General features: G+C 34.1%; 1 pseudogene across 1 annotated transcript in view; it reads left to right on the top strand.

Annotated features, from left to right (window-relative positions):
* LOC308415233 (prothymosin alpha-like) overlaps window positions 1-16,738 on the top strand; it is an 87,207-nt pseudogene that overhangs the window by 54,455 nt on the left and 16,014 nt on the right. The gene's annotated exons all lie outside the window — the stretch shown is intronic.

The raw sequence follows: 16,738 nt of genomic DNA, 5'->3' as shown, positions 1-16,738 counted from the left end.
GAAATTGATGAAGATCTCAGAAAATGGCAAGATCTCCAATCCTCATGGATTGGACGTATCAACATTTTATAAATGGCCATCTTACCAAAAGCAATCTATAGATTCAATGCAATCCCCATCAAAATTTTAACCCAATTTTTCATGGAGTTGGAATGAGTAATGTACAAATTCATCTGAAATAACAAAAACATAGAATAGCAAAATCTATCCTCAACAACAAGAAAACATCTGCAGGAATCACTATCCCTCACCTCAAGATATATCACAAGGAAATTATATTAAAAACCACATGATACTAGTACAGAGATAGGCATGTTGATCAATGGAATAGTATGGAAGATCCAGAAATGAGCCCTCACATATATGGTCACTTGATTTTTGACAACGGAGCTGTAAACACTGAATGTAAAAAAGACAGCCTCTTCAAAAAATGGTGTTGGTTCAACTTGCACTCAGCATGCAGAAAAATAAAAATCAAATGTTTCTTATTTCCTTGTACAAAGCTCAAGTGCCAGTGTATCAAAGATCTTCCCATTAAACCAAGTATATGTGTTAGATGAGAATGTAGGGAAAATATTAGAACACATAGGCACAGGAGAAAATTTCCTGAACAGGATACCAATAACTCATGCTCTAAAGTCAACGATTGACAAATTGGACTTAATGAGATTGCAAAGTTTCTGTAAGGCTAAGGACACTGTCAAGAAAACAAAACGGCAGCCAACAAAGTGGGAAAAGTTCTTTACCAATCCCACATCAGATAGAGGCCTAATATCCAAGGTATACAACGAACTGAAGAAGCTAGACACCAGAGAATCAAACAACCCTATTAAAAATTGGGGTACAGAGTTAAACAAAAAGTTCTCAATTGAGGAACATCAAATGGCTGAGAAGCATCTAAGGAAGTGCTGGATGTTGTTATCCATCAGGGAAATGCAAATCAAAACAACCCTGAGATTCCACCTCACACTAGTCAGATTGGCCAAAATTCAGATGACAGCAGATGCTGGGGAGGATGTAGAGAAAGAGAAACACTTCTCCACTGTTGGTGGGGTTGTAAACTGGTACAACCACTCTGGAAATCAGTCTGGCGATTCCTCAGAAAACTGGACATAATACTACCTGATAACCCAGTTATGCCACTTCTGGGCATATACCATAGAGACACTCCAATATACAACAAAGAAACATGTACCACAATGTTCATTGCAGCTCTATATATAATAGCCAGAAGCTGGATCCCAGATGTCCTTCAGTAGATGAATGGATACAAAAATTGTGGTACATTTACACAATGGAATACTACTCAGCTACCAGAAACAATGACTTTACAAAATTCTTAAGAAAATGCATGCATCTAGAGAGTATCATCTTGATTGAGATAACCGAGTCACAAAAGAACAGACATAATATGCCGTCACTGATAATTGAACACTAACCCCAGAAAGCTCTGAACACCCCACAAACAACTCACAGACTATATTAGGTTCAAGAAAAGAAAGAAAAAAGAAAAGAAAAAAAAAAACATTATGCTCAATCCTTATGCAGCAAGGACACTTTGACTAATTCCAGGTTTCATCCTCTTTTATGTGTACTTTATGCTCATTGTAATGAGTAAGATCTTAATGAACACTATGAAATTAAAAAAAAAAAAAACAAGTACCGACAAAAATGTATTCATATACTTTCATGCAAAAATGCTTAAAGTTTGTACTTTTATCTCTATTTTTTAAAATAAAGTCGTTAAAATAAATAAATAAATAAATAAATAAATAAATAAATAAATAAATAAATAAATCAACTCTTACAGACTTTCTGCCTTCTCTTATTTGATGGGTTTTTTAGTCTTGAAAAGATAGTGTGATGTAACTATCCAACTTGTTGATAAGCTCTGTATATTGTAAAGTTTGAGTATCTGTGAGTTTCTGTGTTAATGACCCACTCAACTATACAGCATTGCCGAAATAGTCTGTGAGAAATATACAGATGCAGAGAGAAGAGTTTAGAAGGCATTTGTCTTCATGAAATTTCTAGAAAAATGGATGTATCTAGAGAATATCATTCTGAGTGTGATAATTCAATCACAAAAGAACAGACATAATATGCAGTCACTGATAATTGGTTACTAACCCCAGAAAGCTCTGCATACCTCAGAAACCACTCACAGTCCATATGAAGCTCAAAAAAAGAAAGGCCAAAAAGTGGATGCCTCAGTCCATCCAAGAAACAACAACAAGTGTATAGCACCCATTCAGAGTGGGGTACAACTCGACCTTAAATCATTAGTAACTCAAGAGCTAAGAAGATAGACTTTTGGCAGGTTTTGGTAGTTAAAAAACATTATATTTAATCTTTACACACCAAGAAAACCTTGACTATTTCCATGTTATGTTTTATTATATATGTACTTTACACTTATGAAAACTAGTAAGATTTTAATGCCTACTATCAAACCTTTAAACAAATCAAGTACTGACAAAAATATTTTCTTATACTTTTATACCAAATGCTTTAAAATTCTGTACATGTATCTTTTTTAAAATAAAGTTGTAAGAAAATAAAAGAAGGCATTTGACATGTTCATTTAGTAAAATAATAGTGGTCTATCCCTGTGTCCTGTGCACTGCAACACAATTGGTTCTTACCCAGATTTATAGTACTAGGCATGTGTTACCTTCTGTGAAAGGAGTCTCATATTGAATTAAAAAGCTACTGGTAACTCTCATAACTTACTATACCTGTCATTATTGAAGCTCACATGGTTCACAGCTTGGTAAGAAAATTAGGGCAGTTTTTTTTTTTTTTCTTTTTCTTAATAGCCTTCATGACACCTTCTAGTATGAGAGGTAACCAGGAAGGAAGAAACCTTTTGTTCAGTACCAAATTGATTACATTTAATATTTTATATATTTTATCTTTTCTTTTCTTATTTTTATGATAGTGTGTATGGGATTTTCAATGGTGTGGAACAATAAATGAAAAGCAGTACAATAGCTTGTGTTGATTGCTAGCTTTCCTAGGCACTTCCGTGTAATAAGGGGATAACTATATCCCACATGTGTACTGGAATTTTATCTACAATCTATGTATTCTGCGATGAGTATATTTGTTTATATAAGAGTTATAAAAAATTACATATGTTTTTCCAAAAATCCACTTAAAGATAAGTGTCCTCTGTCTTACCATTTAATGTTCCCTATCCATTTCTTTCTTTTTTTTTAACGACTTTATTTTACAAAACAAAGATAAATGTACAGATTTTAAACATTTTTTGCTTAAAATTATACATTTTTGTCAGTACTGTTTTTTCAGACATTGAAATAATTTTTACATAAAACCATGTGAATATATTTTTTTAGTCAGTACTTGATTTTTTTCAAGGGCTTGACAGTATGCATTAAAAACCTAATAGTTACAATAATCGTAGAGTACATGCAAAACAAAACTCAACATGGAAATAGTCAAAGTCTTCTTGTTTTGTAAATATATGTATATTTTTTTTGTTTTCTTTATTTCTTGGACTTCATACAGTCTGTGAGTTGTTTCTGGGGGAGTGCAAGCCTCTGGGGTTAGCATCCCACTATCAGTGACTGCATATTATGTCTGTTCTTTTGTGACTGGGTTATCTCACTCAGGATGATATTCTTTAGATGCAGCCATTTTCTTAAGAATTTGGTTAAGTCATTGTTTCTGGTGGCTGAGTAGTATTCCATTGTGTAAATGTACCACAATTGTTGTATCCATTCATCTTCTGAAGGACATCTGGGTTCCTTCCAGCTTCTGGCTATTATAAATAGAGCCGCTATGAACATTGTGGTGCATATATCTTTGTTGTGTATTAAAGTGTCTCTGGGGTATATGCCCAGAAGTGGAATAGCTGGGTCTTCAGGTAGTACTATATCCAATTTTCTGAGGTATCGCCAGACAGATTTCCAGAGTGGTTGTATTAGCTTGCAACCCCACCAACAGTGGAGAAGTGTTCCTCTTTCTCTGCAGCCTCGCCAGCATCTGCTGTCATCTGAGATTTGGATCTTGGCCAATCTGACTGGTGTGAGGTGGAATCTCAGGGTTGTTTTGATTTGCATTTCCCTGATGGCTAAGGATGTGGAGCACTTCCTCAGGTGTTTCTCAGCCATTCGGTGTTCCTCAACTGAAAGCGTTTTGTTTAGCTCTGTACCCCATTTTTTTTAATAGGGTTATTTGATTCTCTGGTGTCTAGCTTTTTGAGTTCCTTGTACACCTTGGATATTAGGCCTCTATCTGATGTGGTGTTGGTAAAGATCTTTTCCCATTCTGTTGGTTGCCGTTTTGTTTTCTTGACGATGTCTTTAGCCTTACAGAAACTTTGCAATCTCATTAAGTCCCATTTGTTAATCTTTGACCTTAGAGCTTGAGCCATTGGTGTTTTGTTCAGGAAATTTTCTCCTGTACCTATGTGTTCTAAGGTTTTCCCTACTTTCTCATCTAATAGTTTCAGTGTATCTGGTTTAATGTGGAGATCTTTGATCCACTTACACTTGAGGTTTGTACAAGGAGATAAGAACGGGTCTATTTTCATTCTTTTGCATGCTGAGTGCCAGTTGGACCCGCACCATTTGTTGAATAGGCTGTCCTTTTTCCATTGAATCCCTATCCATTTCAACCCCCTTTTCCTTAATATCACTTATGGTTTTTCTATTGTCCCTGTACCCCTTCCTCTACATCTTAAAGACTGTAATTTGAGATAGACTTAGGATTCTTTTCAATTTATAAGCCACTCTGGATACGTGCACATAATTGCATTATACTTTTCTAATTTATTCATAAAATCCTGACATATATAAATTCCTCAGATCCTGCATCAAATATATTTCTTTTTCATTTAGTACCATTATAAGTTAACAGTCTACTCTTTTTAAGGTTCTTTCAGACATAAAACTTCTAAAAACTGATGGGATTTAAAATGCTTAAATGTATCTAAAACATGAAACCAGTTCAATAGCTTCTTGCAAATTACTTGTCATTTCCATAGCATAGTGTAAATGGAGTTCCAGGTCTGTCAAGCATTAATTTAAGGTCATTTTTTCTCCCTCCTATTGTACTTACAATAAGACATCTGAAGTGGTTTTAAAAGTTTAAACTATTAAAACTAAATAATCAACAGTTTAACTCAGATTTCAAGCTGTTACATGAACAATGAATCACTAAATTTTCCCATTTTATATTAGGAGCTAAAAATGTTTCCTGTAATAAAGATTATGTTCCTGATGGTAGACAACTTTTTATTTTATATGAAAAGATTAATCTAAAATCCAGCTGATACATGTTGCATGTATTGTAAAATGTGTTTATCACATAGATACTGATTTAAATGCATTGCTGCAATACCATGCTGAATTATTTTATACTCATTTTTTATGGCTGAATTGTATAAAATTAAAATTAGGTCAATTAACAAATGAGTTAGTTCTCTAAGGATTGTTTTATTGATCTATACCAAATTATGATGAAAATAATTATAAAATAATTTTAATCACTATTATCTTTATTAGTGTAAGGTTAAATTTACTGTTTTTCATGTACTGTAAATCTTCACTGGAGCTTTTAAGAAGTGTTTTGTTTTTGTTGTCTTTTCTTTATGGGAATGTTTATTTGCATTTAACATAATATCCCCTTTCCCAGTGAGTGATTCCCTCTTTCCCATACACCCTCCCCCTGCTTCTATGAGGATGCTCCCTTCCAACTCCTACATTCCCACCTGAAATACTGTCATACTCCTAAACTGAGGAAACAATCATTCACAGGACAAAGATGTTCTCCTCTTATTGAGGCCAGACTATGCATGCTCTGCTACTTATGCTGCTAGACCAATAGGTGTCAACATATGTACTCTTTAGTTGGAGGTTTAGTTTCTGGGAGCTCAGGCTGTTCTGATTGGTTGATATTTTTGATCTTCCTGTAAGGTTACAAATCCCTTCAGCTCCTTCAGTCCTGTCTCTTACTCCTACATTGAGGTTTCTGTACTAAGTCTGATGGTTAGCTGCAAGCATCTTAATCTGTATCAATAATAATCTATATTATTCCTGCCAATCAATCTTCTGAAATCTTTGATTTCTTTCTTTTGATACTTGACATTTTTGACATAAAGATATTTCTTTTGCTTAGAGTCACATCCAGAATTTTTATACTATTTGTGACTATTGTGAAGGTTGTCCTTTCCCTAATTTCTTTCTTAGCCTGCTTATCTTTTGAGTAGAGGAAGGATACTAATTTGTTTGCTTTAATCTTATATCTACCCCCTTTTCTGTAGTTTTATTTTTTTTTAATTATGTTTAGGAATTCTCTGGTGGAAGTTTTGTAGTCACTTAAGTATACTGTCTTATCATCTGCAAATAGTGATATTTATGACTTCTTCCTTTCCAAATTGTATCTCTTTGATATAATTTTGTCATTTCATTGCTTTGTCTAGGACTTTCAGTACAATATTGAATAGGAACAGAGAGAGTGGGCGGTGTTGTCTATTCCTTAATTTTAGTGGTATTGCTTTAAGTTTATGTCCATTAATATTGATGTTGGCTACTGGTTTGCTACATATTCCTTTTTATTGTGCTTAGGTATGGGCCTTGCATTCCTGATCTTTTCAAGACTTTTGCTATGAAAAGGTGTGAAAATTTGTCAAATGATTTCTCAGCACCTAACGAGACGATCATGTGGTTTTTTTTCTTTGAGTTTGTTTATATAGTCAATTACATTAATGGATGTCCATATACTGAACAATCCCTCCAAGGATAAAGCCTACTTGAACTTGTTAGATGATCTCTTTTGATGTGTCCTTGGCTTCAGATGGGAAAATTTATGAGTATGTTGGCATTAATAGTCATAAGGGAAATTTTTTTTCTTCATAGGGTTTTTATTGTGGTTTAGGTGCAAGGGTAATTGTGGCTTCAATGAATGAAATGGTAGTGTTCCTTCTGTTTCTACTTTGTGGAATACTTCAAAGATTATTGGGATTAAGTTTTCATTGAAGTTCTGATAGAATTCTGTACAAAACCCATCTATTCCTGGGCTTTTTTGGTTGGAAGACTTTTAATGAATGCTTCTATTTCATTAGCTAATATGGGACTGTTTAAATGATTTATATGATCCTGATTTCATTTTGGTACCTGGTACCTGTCTAAAACATTATCTATATTTTTCAGTTCTATTAAGTATAGGCTTTTGTTGTAGGATCTGATAATTTTTTTTTGAATTTTCTCAGTTTTTGTTGTTATGTTTCCCTTTTCCATTCTGATTATGTTAATTTGGATACTATTTCTGTGCCCTCCAGTTATTCTGGCTAAGAGTTTACCAATCTTGTTGATTTTCTCAAAGAACCAGTTCCTGGTTTTGTTGATTTTTTGTATAATTCTTTTTGTTTATACGAGCTTGATTTGAACTCAATAGATGGCATTTGATTATTTCCTGCCATCTATTCCTCTTGGATGTATTCAAATCTCTTTGTTCTAGAGGTTTCATGTGTGCTGTTAAGCTACTACTGTAAGCTTTCTCTAGACTCATTTTGGAGGTACTCAGAGCTATCAGTTTTTCTCTTAGAACTTCATTCATTGTGTAGCATAAGTTTGAATATGTTGTACTTTAATTTTAACTAAATTCTAAAAAAAATCTTTAATTTCTTTCCTTTTTTGACCCAACTATCATTGAGTGCAACATTGTTAAGCTCCTACGTGTATGTGGACTTTTTAGTGTTCATTTTGTTTTGGCTTTGGTCTTTTTTTTTTTTTTGTTTTTGATTTTTGTTTTTGTTTTTTTTTCTTGTTCTTATAGAACACCAGACTTAGCTCATGATTATCTTATAGAATGCATGGGATTATTTAAACTTTCTAATATCTGGGGAGACCTGTTTGGTGACTGCTTATATGGTCAATTTTGGAGAAGGTTCTATGAGGTCCTGACAACAAGTTATATTCTTTTTACTTTTTAAGGAGGAAATAGTCAATAGGTATCTGTGAAATCCATCTGGTTCATAACTTCTGTTAGTTTTACTCTTTCTCTGTTTAGTTTCTGTCTATGATCCATTGAAGATAGTAGGGTTTTGAAGTTTCTGCAGTATTATTGTTTGTGGTGCAATACGTGCTTTGAGATTTAGTAGTTTCTTTTATGAATGTGGGTGCCCTCATATTTGGAGCATAAATTTTAAGAATTGAGAGTTCATCCTGGCAGATTTTTTTCCTTTGATGAGTATGTTGTTTCCTTCTTTGTCCTTTTTAATAACTTTCGGTTGAAAGACAATTTCATGTGATATTAGAATGGCTACTCTAGCTTGTTTCTTGGGAGCATTTTCTAGAAAAGTTTTGATCCTTTTACTCTGAGATAGTGTATGTCTTTGTCACTGAGGTATGTTTCTTTATGCAGCAAAATGCTGTGTTCCATTTATGTAGCAAGTGTGTTAGCCTATGTCCTTTTGTAGGGATCTGATCCTATTGATATTAAGAGGTATTAAAGAATAGTTATTGTTGCTTCTGTCATTTTTGGTTTTTGAAATGGAATTAGGTTTGGGTGGCTATCTTCCTTTGGGTTTGTTGACAAAGATTACTTTCTTGATTTTTCTAGGGAGTAGCTTTCCTCCTTGTATTGGAGTTTTCCATATATTATTCTTTAAAAGGTTGGATTTGTGGGAAGGTGACCATTTGTGTACATTTGGTTTTGTCATGGAATATATTGGTTTCTCCATCTACTGTAACTAAGAGTTTTGCTGGGTATAGTAGCCTTGGTTGGGATTTGTGTTTCTTTTTTTTTCTTTTTTTTTGGGGGGGGGGGGTCTGTATGACACCTGTCCAGGAACTTCTGGCTTTTGGAGTCTCTTTTGGGAAATATAATTTAATTCTGATAGGTCTGCCTTCATATGTTACTTGATTCTTATCCCTTATTGTTTTAAATATTCTTTGGTTGTTCAGTTAATATTTTTTACTATTATATGATAGGAAGGGGGATAGGTAGAATTCCTTTTCTGGTCCAATCTATCTGGGGCTCTATATGTTTCTTGTGTGTCCATGGGTATCTCTTTCTTTAGGTTGAGAAAGTTTTCTTCTATGATTTTTGAAGATATCTCCTGGCCCTTTAATTTGATAATCTCTGCTCTGTTCTATACCTATTATCCTTAGGTTTGTCTTCTCATTGTGTCCTTGATTTCCTGGATGTTTTAGTTTAGGAGCTATATGCATTTTGAATTTTTTGACTAATGTGTTAATGTTTTCTATGATATCTTCTGCACTCTTCCATTGTTTGTATACTGTTGGTGACACTTTCATCTATGAAATTCATTCCTAGGTTTACTCTCTCCAGGTTTGACTGTCTTTGCCATTTCTTCATAGTTTCTATTTCCATTTTTATATAGTTTATGGTTTTGTTAAATTTTGTTACCTATGTGGCTGTGTTTTCCTGTAATTTTTGAAAAAAATAATGTGTTTCCTCTTTAAGGGCCTTTACTTGTTTACCTGTGTTCTCTGGTATTTATTAAAGTGTTTTGTTTATGTCCTCTTTAAGGTCCTCTCTCATCATTATGGGATATGATTCTAAATCAAAATTCTTGCTTTTCAGGTATATTGTTACATATAGAACTTGCTGTGTTAGAACTCAGTTCTGTTCATGCCAAGTAGCCTTGGTTTCTGTTGATTATGTTCTTATGCCTGCCTCCTTGCATCTGGTTATCTCTGGTGTTAGTTAGTCTCACTTTAACTGACTGGAGTGTGGCCTTCATGTGAGCTCGTGAGCCTGTTGTCTTCAGAGTAAGAGCACTCCTCCTAGACCAACTTTCTCCAGGCAGGATTTAGGTATGAAGGGCTTTGGGAGAGCTCTAGCTCAAGAAGCAGATAACGATCAGAAGTATACTCTTTCAGGCTGCTCTTGTACCTGTGTGTTCCTGGTGGGGTTCCTATTTGGAGAGTTATTGGAGCAAAAGTGGGGTTTCACCTGTGGATTTAGGAATTAGAGAAGTCCTTGCAGACCAGCACTGTCAGGGCAGGAGTTGGTTGCAGACAGCTGTGAAACAGCTTTAGCTCTGGACACAAATGGAGACAGGAAGGATAATGTCCCAGGCTGCTCTGTAGTTCCTGTTCCCTGTGTGATCCTGGTAGGTTTGTCTTTTGACAATTATTAGAATGAAAATGTGGTTTCACTTGTGGGCCTAGGAGAAAGAGCACTCCTGAGAGACCAGCTCTCTCCTGACAGGACTTGGTTTTGGAAGGCTTTGAGACTGCTTTACCTCAGGGCACAGATATATACAGGAAGCTAAAAGTGTTTGTTTGATTTTTTAGGAGATGTGTGCTGAAAGTAAAACTAACCCGGCATAAATCCTTATTGTGTTTGGATAATGATGTATATATTCTGTGACGTATAATACACATGCATCTACATCAAAATTTCCGTCCTACTGTATATATATATATATATACATATATTGTATATGTATATATATATGTATATATATATATATATATATATACAATATATATATATATATATATATACATATATTGTATATATATATATATATATACACAATATATATATTGTAAAATTTATGATTTCTTTGTTTTTAATAGCTAAATAGTATTCCACTTGTATAAATGAATTGTGGCTATACTATTAACCACACCACTACACAGGCCACAAACCCAGGATTCATTGGCCAACACAAAACAAAATCAATATTTTGCATGCTTTCTTTCCTTTGTTTAGTTTGAGCATTTCGATGTCATATTGTTCTTTTGTATGTTATGGTTAATAATGTGTTTGTATTGATTTAGTGTGTGTGTGTGTGTGTGTGTGTGTGTGTGTTTGTGTGTAAATTTGTATGTATTTCATGGGCTTTTTTTGTATTTTCCAAATTTTTAGTTTGTTTGTTTTTGTCTTCCTGTTTGCTTTCTAAAGAGAAACCAGAAGAAAGGGCATAGAGTTGGGTAGGTGGATAGGTTAGAACCATCTGGTAAAAATTAATAGAATGAAAATAGTGCACTAAAAATACTGCATGACTTTTTTCAATATAAATTAAAGAAGTAAATTATGTTCTCTAAAGAGGCCTGCCAGAAGTAGGAATTATATACTTTTGTCCCTTTCGATTTTGTCATAATTAATATATAGATATAATGTGTAAATTCTCAATGTCAATGAGTGACTACAGGATAATCTTGTAGATGTAAACTTCAGTATAATAAGCCAAGGAAGAAGAGGAGAAGGTGGATATATCATTGGGATTTTCATTTAATTTATGTTTTGCAATTTCTTCTTCTGGTCTTAACATATTTAACTTTTCAAAGTATGATACTGAGTCTATTAAACTATAAATATAGATTTCTTACACTTCTAGAAGCTCAAAGTTTCAGATATATTGTCTGGTGATGCCTTTTACCATACCTTATATAGATAGGTGTCTGCTTGTTTTATTCTCATATAACAGAAAGAGCAAGTATGTGGTTTGGAGTCCCTTTTTATGATCACTATTTTTATTGATGAACATTTAAACTCTATGACTAAATTATGACCCAATATAATCATAATGGTTATTAATATTTCAAAGTATGTAAATGCAGGACACACACTAACAAATTATGTAGCACTCTATTAAAACTTCTGTGTCTCCAAGGATAAAATTTGATATCTAAATAGAAAATGTTCTACTTTTAAAGAACATATTTTCAAACAGATTCTGAACCACTACTGAAATAGAAGGACAGGACTCAGTTGCTAGTTTGTGTAAAGGCAGCAGAAAATGCACAGAAATAATAAAATAATAAAAGTTTATTTATAGTAATACATACATTGTTCTATGGCAGTTTAGTCATACAGGAAATTAGGAATTCAGGGACAAGTGATCATTGTAGTAAACCAATAATCACAACTGGCAATCATGCTACAGACAAGAAATCTATAGAGTGGGCGGTGTGAAGGAGTAATTGTTGCTTCCATTTTCTTTTCCAGTGACAAAATAAATTATTCTTAATATATCTTGTCTTGAAAGAAGTCTGTGCAAAAAAAATAGGACTTGGCTTCAGTAGCCAAGAATAATATACTATTCATTTCTGCTTATTTGCTTCCATTTGACCAAATGTTGTTGAACTTAATGTCTCCACTCTGTAATTGCAGCATGCACTTCTTCCAGCTATGTGAAGTGACTCATTTGACCTACCTTCCTGGATGAAGTAATATGTGTTCAAAGTTACAATTTTGTTCTATAATAGATGTCTTAAGTACACTATTGCAGGAGCTTATTTTTTCCTTTGAAATGGAAACTTCTCAATCAGAACCTCTCTGCTGTTGTACTATTTTTGGCCTTTTGCGTAGGGAAAAAGTCAAGTATATCTGATGTATTCTTAAAAAAAAATCCACATCTTGATTTTACCAATGAAGACTTGGGAGCTAGAATTGGCGGAGAAAGCCTGTTAGCTATGAGGCAGAGAAAGCTCCCAGCTGACCTTCTTACCCCACTGATGTTCCAGAAGTAAAAGTTTCCCCCAACATACTAGAGGGTTAAAAACCTCCTCCTTCTCCAAGCTGTCTTAAATACCCTTCAACTTAATGTTCTTCCTTCTGTTTACTCTTGTTTACATACTGTCAGATGGTCCTTGCTCTGCTTCTTGGCATATGGTTGACTTTATTTAGCTATAAAATAAAAGTGTGTACGAGGTTGATCCATACCACAAGTACTACTTTTCAGTAAACAAAATGCTTTAGGATGAAAGACTTAGTAATACCACATTTATTAGAAACAGGTCACAATCTCAGCATTCACAGTATGAGCAAATATCCTGCAACAATTTAAGAATCTGTAGAAATGAAAGATCTGGAATTATAAGCCAATACCAAACATAGTAAAAGCATTGTACAGTAAACCAGTGTCCAACATAAAGCTCAATGAATAGAACCTTGAAGCAATCCCACTAAAAGCAAGGAATAGTAAAGGTTGCAGACTCTCTACCTATCAAATATAGTACTTGAAGTTCTAGCTAGAGCAATTAGACAACAAAAGGAAATCAAAGGGATACATATTGGAAATAAAGAAAGCAAAATATCACTATTTGCAGATGATATGATAATACACTTAAGTGACCCCATAAATTCCACTAGAAAACTCATAAACCTGCAAAACAACTTGAGCAAAATGGCTAGAGACAATACTAATTCAAAAAATAATTAGCCTTCCTTTACTCAAAGGATAAATGGACTGAGAAAGAAATTAGGGAAATGACACCTTTCACAATAGTCACAAATAATGTAAATATTTGTGGTGACTCTAAAACACTGAAAGATCTTTAAGATAAGAACATCAAAACTCTGAAGAAAGACATTTAAGAAGACCTCAGAAAATGGAGAGATGTCTTATGCTCATAAATTGGCAGGAAAAAAATAGCATAGTAAAAATGTCAATCTTCTCATAAGCCCACAGGTAAAACCCCAATTTCTTTTCATTGATTGTTCAAAGAAAGACAAACCTGGAGCTCAAAGGGCACAGGACCTGTAAGGCAGCCTGGGATAGGACTATTCTGGATGCCAGAGCTGGGTTTGACCTACAGCCCTCCAGACTCAAAACCTGCCAGCAGAGAGCTGATCTCCCAGGAGCCCTCTCATTTGAAACCCACAGGTAAGACCCCACTTCCACTCCACTTACGGTCCAAGAAGAGACATGCCTGGAGCACATGTGTCTCAGAAGCCTCCAAGTGGCCTGGGACAGAGCTATTCAGATCTACATTTGTACCCAGGGCTATGGCTGTCCCACAGGCCTCCAGACCCAAAACATATTCTGAAAGTGCTGTTCTCCAAGGGGTAATCACACTCCTAAGATCATAGGCCCATAGGCACATAGGAGGGACAATCTTCACTCAGAGATAGCAAGACCAACTAACATCAGAGATAACCAGATGGCAAGAGGCAAGCACAAGAACCTAAGCAGAGAAGTCAAGACAATTTGACATCATCAGAATACAGTTCTCCAAACACAGCAAGTACTAGATATCCCAACATACCAGAAATTCAAGAGTTAGATTTAAAATCATATCTAATGATGATAAAGGAGTTTAAGGAGGACACAAATAACTCTCTTAAGGAAATGCAAGAGAACACAGGTAAACAGGTAGAAGCCCTTAAGGACCAAACAAAAATATTTAAAGATTTAGAGGAAAATATAAGCAAAGAGGTGAAGAAATTGAACAAAACCATCCAGGATCTAAATATGAAAATAGAAACAATAAAGACACAAAGAGAGACAATCCTGGTGATACAAAACCTAGGAAAGAAATCAGTAGATATTGATGCAAGCATCACCAACAAAACACAAGAGATTGAAGAGAGAATCTTAGGGGCAGGAGATACCATAGAAAATATTGACACAATAGTGAACAAGCAAATAGGAAAGAGCTCGTAACCCAAACATCCAGGTAATACAGAACACAATGAGAAGACCAAACCTAAGTAGAAACAAGAATTAAGATACCCCACTCAAAGGGCCAGTAAATATCTTCCATAAAATTATAAAAGAAAACTTTCCTAACCAACAGAAAGAGATAGATGCTCATGTACAGATAAGAAGCATACAGAACTCCAAATAGATTGGACTAGAAGAAAATATTTTCTTATCACATAATAGTCAAAACACCAAACACTAAACAATGAAAAAATATTAACATCAGTAAGGGAAAAAAGTCAAGTAACATATAAAATCAGACCTACCAGAATCATACTAGACTTCTCAACAGAGACTATGAAAGCTAGAAGATAATGGACATAATGTAATACAAAACTTCAGAGAATACAAATGCCAATGCATGCTACTATATACAGCAAAGCTCTCAATTACCATAGGCAGAGAAACAAATATACTCCAGGGCAAACCAAATGTACATAATATTTTTCTCCAATTCCAGCCTTACAAAAATTAGTAGATTGAGAACTTCAACAAAAGGAGGGAAAATTACCCTAGGAAAAGCAATAAATTAATATTTTTACAAAAAAACCCCACAAGATGATAGCCACACAAACATAATTCTACCTCTAACAATTAAAGTAACAGAAGCAATAATTGCTGTTCCTTAATATCTCTTAACATGAATGGATTCATTCCCGCCCAAATAAGATATAGACTTAGACGATTGCTATATAAACAGGACCCAGTATTTTGCTTCATATAAGAATCTCATCTCAGTTAGAATGACAGACACTACCCCTGGTTAAAAAACTGGAAAAATGTATCTAAGAAAATGGCCCAAGGAAACAATGTGGAGTATACATTTTAATATTGAATAAAATCAACTTTCAAACAAATGTAATCAAAAATAATAAGAAAACTTCATACTTATCAAAGAAAAATTAACCAATATTAATTCTCAATTCTGAACATCTATTCTCCAATACAAGGACAAAGTCATATTCATATAAGAAACTTTACCAAAGTTCAAAGCATATAATGCACTACTCAGTAACAGTAGAAAACTTCAACATAATACTCTCCTCAATGGAGAGATCATAGAAACAGAAAACAAACAGAGACTCTTTGAAAATAACAGAAGTTATTAACCAAATTATTTAACAGATATCTATAAAACATTTCATCCTAAAACAAAAAATATACCTTCTTCTCAGCATGTCATGGTACCATTCTAAAATTTAGAATATAACTAAAAAAAAAAAAAAAAAAGCAGGCCTCAAGAGATAAAAGAAGATAGAAATAATCCCATGCATTGGATCAGATCAAAATGGACTAAGGCCGGTCTCCAACAGAAAGCTCACATGCTCATGGAATCTGAACACCACTCTACTCAATGATAAGGTGTTCAAGGGAAAAAAAAAAACATAAATTAAAGACATTTTAGAATTTAATGATAATGAAGACACAACATACTCAAACTCATGAGAAACTATGAAAGCAGTGCTAATGGGAAAACACTTAGCTCTGACTGCCCCCCCCCCACAAAAGAAACTGGAGAGAGAATACACTAGCAGCTTGACATCATATCTAAAAGCTCTAGAACATAAAAAAAAGCAGATACACCCAAGAGGAGTAGGTGGGTGGAAATAATCAAACACAGAGCTGAAATCAACCAGGTAAAAACAAGGGAACTATAAAGACAATCGACAAAACCAGGAGCTGGATTTTTGAGAAAATAAAGAACATAGATAAATTCTTAGACATACTAATCAGAGGGCACAGAGACATTATCCAAACTAACACAATAAGAAACAATAAGTAAGACTTACAGGAACTGAGTAAATTTGAAAAATTATTAGATCCTACTCCTAAAGTCTAAACTCAACCAAACTAGAAAATATGGATGAAAAGTACAATTTTCTAATCAGATATCAAGTACCAAATTTAAATCAGAATCAGATGAACCTTCTAAACAGTACCCTAACCACTAATGACATAGAAGCAGTCATTAAAAGACTCCTGACTAGAAAAAAGACCAAAAAAAATGGGTTTAGTGCAAAATTCTGTCAGACGTACAAGACCTAATACCAATACTCTCCAAACGATTTCACAAGATAGAAACAGAAAGTACAAATTCTAGCCTTTCTTCGAATTCTAATACCTAAACAACACAAAGTCACTACAAAGAAAAAGAATCTCAGACCTGTTTCACTCATGAATATCAATGAAAATACTCAGCATAATTCTTGAGAACTGAATCTAAGAGCACTTCAAAATAATCATTTATCATGATCAAGCAGGTTTATCCTAAGGATGCAAGGATGGTTCAGTATGCGTAAATCC

This window comes from Micromys minutus (genome assembly GCF_963924665.1).
Source record: "Micromys minutus genome assembly, chromosome: X".
In the NCBI taxonomy this organism is placed as follows: Eukaryota; Metazoa; Chordata; class Mammalia; order Rodentia; family Muridae; genus Micromys; species Micromys minutus.
The sequence above is the reverse complement of the archived record's forward strand: the minus strand, read 5'-3'. Positions and strand labels throughout refer to the sequence as shown.